This window comes from Dipodomys ordii, unplaced genomic scaffold (genome assembly GCF_000151885.1).
Source record: "Dipodomys ordii isolate 6190 unplaced genomic scaffold, Dord_2.0 Scaffold32, whole genome shotgun sequence".
Classification (NCBI taxonomy): Eukaryota; Metazoa; Chordata; class Mammalia; order Rodentia; family Heteromyidae; genus Dipodomys; species Dipodomys ordii.
The window spans coordinates 3200306-3207285 of NW_012267248.1; the positions used below are offsets into that span (position 1 = coordinate 3200306).

General features: G+C 44.5%; 1 long non-coding RNA gene across 1 annotated transcript in view; it reads right to left on the reverse strand.

Moving 5' to 3' along the window:
• Positions 1 to 226: 226 nt before the first annotated feature.
• LOC105985966 overlaps positions 227 to 6980 on the reverse strand; it is a 13073-nt gene continuing 6319 nt past the window's right edge. Inside the window, exons 4-5 of the long non-coding RNA XR_001175087.1 lie at positions 1157 to 1229; positions 227 to 460 (exon numbers count right to left, since the gene is read on the reverse strand). This is a non-coding gene — a long non-coding RNA (uncharacterized LOC105985966). The remainder of the gene's footprint in view (positions 461 to 1156; positions 1230 to 6980) is intronic.

The window sequence follows — 6980 nt, forward strand, 5'->3', positions numbered from 1 at the left end:
TTTTAATCAGGAAGAATTGGCTGACATCTTGGCATGAACCCTAAGTGTGTGTTGGGATTTCTCATAGAACATCTGACTTAGAATTTGCATTGCTGAACTGAGCCCCAGATCTTCTTCGGCACCTCACACTCCCTCTTGTTGGCCTGCTCCAGTTCTATCTTCATGTTGCAGTGCAGCAGGATCTTGGATTCCTCCAGGACCTGTGGCCAACAATGAAGGGTCAGCTACACTCATTGTCCATGACACATGGTATTCCTATACTCCCCGCACTAATGTGTACAAAGACAGCAGTGTGCTAATTGGCCAAGGTAAATTTTGGGTGCTGAGTTTTGGAAGTGGAGGATTTGCACAATAGGTTGACTTGTTGCCCTGTGCAATCTGACTTCCAGGCCATCACTTCAGCAGGGCTCAACAAAGAGGATTCTTCTCTGGGCCACACTCTCTCAGTCAATCTCTAGAACTGAGGAACAAGGTACGTGTGATTGAGAAAACACAAACACAAGCTCTTATCATGGATGGACTAAATAGTTACAAAAAGAACCACAAAATTATACTAAACCCCACCCCCTACTTCCTTTTCCTATGCAATTTTGCTCCCTTATTGGTTTTGTGTGTGTGTGTGTGTGTGTGTGTGTGTGTGTGTATTTGCGTGTGTGACTACTATGGCCTGAACTCAGGGCCTTTGGCTCTCTACCTGGCTTTTTGGGTTCAAGGCTGGCACTCAAGCATTTGAGCAACAGCTCCACTTGTGGCTTTTTCCTGGCTAACTGTGATAAGAATCTCTTGGATTTCTCTTCCTACACTGTCTTCAAACTGCTATTCAGGTATCTGCCTCCCAAGTGGCTAGTATTACAGGTGTGTGTTAGCAACTGGTGCATGGCTTCTCACTGCCACTGTAAAAGGGCAGCTTTTAGATTGTGAACTAAAAGAACCACTCTTATTTGAAAACTGGGTATCAGTGTGATTTATGCAGATCTGGAGGCTCCTCACAGGAGGAATGGCCTCCTCCTCTGGGGAAGGATCACAGTGCTCCATGAACCAAGTAGATTTGATGGAATGTCCCCAGAGAACATAGCAGATACACTGAGTAGAACAACAGCCAAACCACAGTTCCTTAGGACATTGTCTAAAATAATTTTTTAACCAAGGTACTCACTGACGTGCTACCACAATCTTGGGAGACATAACAGTAGAGCAGCTATCTGGAGCCTGTCTGAAGGGGGTAGAGGCTGTTTGGAAGCAAGCCTTTTTGATAGCCCAAACCACATCACAAAGAGGCAAAATAGACACTCCTGGTCAAATGGCTAGAACTTTTACAGCTATAATAATAGACTTCTGGGACTGGGAAGGTGGCTCAGTGGTAGAGTGCTTGCCTTGTATGCATGAGGCCCTGAGTTCAATTCCTTAGCACCACATAAGCAGTAAAAGCTGGAAGTGGCACTATGGCTCAAGTAGTAGAACACTAGCCAAGAGCTGAGGGACAGTGCCCAAGCCCAGAGTTTAGGCCCTATGACTGACAAAAATAAAAAATAGCCGGGCGCCGGTGGCTCACGCCTGAAATCCTAGCTACTCAGGAGGCTGAGATCTGAGGATAGGAGTTCAAAGCCAGCCCAGGCAAGAAAATCCGTGAGACTCTTATCTCCAATAAACCACTAGAAAACTGGAAGTGGTGCTGTGGCTCAAGTGGTAGAGCGCTCGCCTTGAGCTGAAAAGTGCAGGGACAGCACCCAAGCCGAGAGTTCAAACCCCACGACCAACCAAAATAAATAAATAAATAAACAAACAGACTTCTTAAACTGAATGAAAGTATTCAGCAAGTTTCTAAAATAAAATAAACAGGGAATTAGTAAAAACACTGCACTGCATGTGTGAGCAGATGAAAAAATTTCTATAAACTGCAATTTTCCAAAAAGAAAACTGTGCAAACCACAAAAGCCAAGATTTGTTAAAAAATCCTCCTACCAGAAGCTGTAGACTGTGGATCTACCTACTGCAAGTTGCAAAGGCTTAACAACAGCCTGGATATCATGCAGGGCTGGCTGCTGCCCCCGGTTCTAGGTGACATCGCCAGAACTGCTTTGGTATTTGACTATTTTGGCTCTTGGGCATTCTGACCATTACATGCAACATTTCCACCTTTCTCTCTTTGAAGACCCAACAATCCTTCTGACTTTATGGACTTCTTGTATCCAAGCAAAGAGAAAACTCAGGAGTGAACTTGGTGCCAAGATTGCCTGGTGCTGACTGAAGAGTAATGGACTAAGGGTTCTGACCTGACCTGATAGGAGGCTTTATACATTGAATCTGGAAACAACAGGTATTTCCTAAAGTCATATAAACTGGACTAAATCTCCTCAGGGAGAATGGAGCTAGGCTAATTTAAGACATGAGGTTGGAAAGAAAGATCAGCAAGCACCCCAATGCCTGTATCCCATTATGTGTTGGTGCATGCTACTGCACAGGAGCTTGGAGAGCAAAGCAGGCAAGGGGAAGGTGGCCTTCACAGAAGACAAGAACTTCCCATTAAACACAGTCAGTGCTGTGCTGGAGTTGTTTTACAGGCTTTGCAGTTCCAGAGAGGTTGATGCTATACTATATTGAGAATCTGCTTCTTCATCCCCACCCCAGAGCTGACTGAGTTCAGAGGTGGTTTCTTGTTCTGATTTAACACAGTGGAGCAAAGCATAAACTTACACCTACATAAATATAAGGTGATTCTTTCTAGGTAGTTTGAGTCTGACCATTACAGAATAACTACAGCTTTTCACATGCAGAGTTATTAGCCTGGGCTTGACTGACAACAGCCATTGAGATACTAACTACTAATTCCCCATCCTCTGAACACTATCAAGATGGGATACAGTTCTGCATCTCCTTGTCTCCCTCTCCCCTGCCCTTGGTGTGCCCCCCACAAATACTGGGGGTTGAACTCAGGGCCTTCTGCTTAGTTTGCTGGCACTTGACTACTTGAATCACACTTTCAGTCCTGTTGTCACTAGTTATTTGGGAGGCTGAATTTTTTTTTTTAGCCTCTCTTTTTTTTATTGTAAAGATACTATACAGAGGGTTACAGTTACATGAGTGAGGTAATGAGTACACTTCCTCTTGAACATTGTTACCCCCTCCATTGTTTTCCCCTACCATCCCTCCTTCCCTCCCTTCCCTGAGGTTCTTTTTTTTTTATTGTGATTAAGTGATTACATAATTTCCGGAAATTCACAGTATTGTGGAATAATGATGCTCATTTAAAGTCACAAGTTCATTTTAACTTTCCTGGAGCAAATTGTTATCACAGTCTGTAACATATAACGGTGTTCACATGTTATACACCATATATGTGAGCAGCAGCATGGGGATATTTAGTAGTGGTTCAACCAGATGAGTGGGAGTTCTTTGTTTCTTTTTTTTTTTGTCGGTCGTGGGGCTTGAACTCTGGGCCTGGGCGCTGTCCCTCAGCTCTTCAGCTCAAGGCGAGCGCTCTACCACTTGAGCTACAGCGCCACTTCCGGTTTTCTGGTGGTTTATTGGAGATAGGAGTCTCACGGTCTCTCCTGCCCGGGCTGGCTTTGAACCGTGATCCTCAGATCTCAGCCTCCTGAGTAGCTAGGATTATAGGCGTGAGCCACCAGCGCCCGGCGAGTTCTTTGTTTCTTAAGTCCTGTTAGTTTTGTCGTATCACCTAACATTTTGGATTTAGCATCCACTTATCAGGGAGACCATATACCGTTTGTCTCTTCGTTCTTGGCTTACCTCGCTCAACATGATTCCTTCTAGCTCCATCCATTTCCCTGCAAATGCCATTATTTTGTCATTTCTAGTGGCTGCATAATATTCCATTGTGTATAGATACCACAATTTTTGGATCCATTCATCTGTGGTGGGGCATCTGGGTTGTTTCCATATCCTAGCTATTGTGAACAGTGCTGCAATAAACATGGAGGTGCACGTGTCCTTGTATATTGGTTCCTAGAAGTGATATGACTGGGTCGTAAGGGAGGTCAATCTTTAGCTTTCTAAGGACCCTCCAGACTGCTTTGGGAGGCTGAATTTTAACAGACTTGTCTGCTTGAGCTGTCTTCAACCAAGATCCTCTGGATGAATCTCAGTCTTCTAAGTAGCTAGGATTACAGATGTGAGCCACCTGCAGCCAACTAGATTATATCATAAGGAGGGAGGCTGAGAAGTGCATAAGGATCACAGGAGAGCAGGACTGGTGTGAGGTGCAGTCTGTGAGGTGAGGCCACCCTCACCTCAGCCTTGTCATATGCCCCCAAGGTTGGTAAGGTTTTGCACTAGGCAAGAATTAATTCCTTTAAATGAACCAGCTACACTAATATCTAAGATTTCTAAATGAGAAGGCCCAAGGCATTGTTAGAAAGATCACACTGGGGTTTAATGATAAAGCTGTGGTACATGAACACAAAAGAATTGAAACTGTCCTTGATACCATGCTTCTCCTATGATATATTTGTACATATAAAAAAATAATCTAGAAGGGCACTGGTGGCTTGCACCTGTAATCCTAGCTACTTGGGAGGCTGAGATCTGAGGATCACAGTTGGAAGGTAGCCTGTGCAGGAAGTTGATGAGACTCTAATCTCTAAGGAATCAAAGAAAAGCCAAAAGTGGCACTGTGGCTCAAGTGGTAGAATGCTAGCCTTGAGCAAATGGGGCTCAGGGACTGCGTCCAGGCCCAGAATTCAAGCCCAAGGACTGGCAAAATAAAATTAAAAAAAAAAATCTGCTCTCAAAGTCTAGGAGGAAAATCAACACCAAGACTTCAACAGTATGGATGCATTGTTTTATAACTGGAATTTCTATTTTTTCCTGGAATGCAAATGAAATTATGTCTCTAGCTCAGAGATCCATGCTAAATTAACCAGCTCCCCTGCTCAGAGGAAGGGGCCATATGATGTGTGAAACACAAGGTGAACAGAAAGTCAGTTTGTTAAACACAGCCCCCTCCAAAGCTTTGTAGAAATGACGTGTCAGGAGAAACCTTCCAAGGCCACAAAGGTGTAGTATCATGAGCTACAAAAGTTCTGCTACCGTGTGTTCAGAGGTAGGAGACCATGATGGCCTAAAGAGGGAAATGTGTGCACAGCTTTTGTTAGGTATATGTGTTTTGTTTTATGGTGATGGAGGTTGAATATATGGTGTGAGCACTGTCCCTGAGCCGCTTTGTGCTTAAGGCTAGTGTTCCACCAAATGAGTCACAGCACCACTTGGGGCTTTTTCCGAGTAGTTTATTAAGGATAAAAGCCTCATGGACTTTCTTGCCTGGGTAGCTTGAAACTGCAATCCTCAGATCTCAGCCTCCTGAGTAGCTAGGATTATAAGCATGAACCATGCCGGTCATGGGGCCTGAACTCTGGGCCTGGGCGCTGTCCCTCAGCTCTTCAGCTCAAGGCTAGAGCTCTACCACTGGAGCCACAGTGCCACTTCTGGCTTTTTCTGCTTATGTGGTGCTGGGGAATTGAACCCAGGGCCTCCTGCATGCAAGGCAAGCACTCTACCACTGAGCCACCTTCCCAGCCTGTGGTACCTGGTTTTTATATGCATATTTTATAACTTAAAGTTAAAGCTCACAAACGTTAAAGCATGTACAATGCATCATACTCAATTTGTCTGTGAACTGAAGTAAAGGCTGTGTTAGGTATGGTAGGGAAGGAAAGATGTGCCACAGAGTTAGTTTTTGAAGACATTATTATTCAATAGAATTCCTTCTGAGAAGAACATTTACAAGGTCAGGTATCAAGTCAGACCCTTATGGAAGAGTGTAGGAAATGTCTGGGGAAGTCAGGCAACAAGGCCCAAATTAGGAGTTAGTTTGCTGCCTTCCTCAGCTTACTCAGCTTTAAATTTGAAGAAGGAAGGATCAAGTGGGAAGAGGTCAGGATCTAAGAGCTATTTGCTGGTCTGTTTTGCTTTCTCTCCAAATCCTCTAATGTAGGCCTGAGTATTAGCCCTTTCCTTTGGAAACTCCTTACTTCTGTGGAGAGAGCTTGCTCTTGGGTGCTTAAGACACTTAGTATGCAGATATCAAAAGCCCAACGCTATAAATGGATTCCCAGCCACTCCGTTTTTTATCGTTGATGTAATGGCCATTTCATGACAATGAATCTGCAAACTAGCCATCATCAATTCCAATAGTGGAAACAGCAGCCCTAGCGAGTGGACAATGTCAGGTGTTAGTTGGCCTCCATTTTCACTTTGCTTCCCTTCCCTTCTGGCTATTTGCTACATGAGGATCTTTGCCTCAAAAGGTTTAAGGAATCTGAGACATGACACCACAGAAACAAGCAAAAAATGTATGCAGAGAAAGATTTTTGTGTGTGTGTAAAGTCCATCTTATCCATATAAAATTAATTTAAATAAACAGTAAAAGAAAGCTTAAGTGAATCTACGCTAATTATTTTTCTGATTCTTCCCTATTACATTAAGAAAAACTCTCACTGACAAAAATACATTTCCTCTAAGCAGCAGCTACGCAGGTTTCACAGAAACAGGATGTGTCTGTTTCCTATAATATCAGCTGAGCTTTCTGTGCAGTGTAGAGAGCTGCGTGCAGCCACACCTTAAAGATGGCGCCGGCTTCCGCCCTCCGCCTTCCCGATGGTGAGCGGTCTCTGTGGTAAACAACTCCTTATTTGGCTAAGGCATAGAATCTGGCTTGCTTCCGCGTACCTGGACCTATTGATGGCTCCCACGTGGCATATCAGGGTTGGTTACCCAGCGGGTACTTAAGGTTGTGTGGGATTCTCCACAGGGTCAGAAGAATGCTCAAAGGTCCTGAATAAACTGCTGAGAGAAGAGCTTGGTGTTGCATCTTTCTTGCTGGTCGAGACGGACGCGACAAGTGGTGGCCCGTACGGGGAACCTCAGCCATAACCTCAATGAGGACTCATAACTCTCTGCGGTCAGGGTGGTGCACCGGTAAGTTCCCAGGTAAAGTGGGAATCCGCGACAAGAGCGGGGGG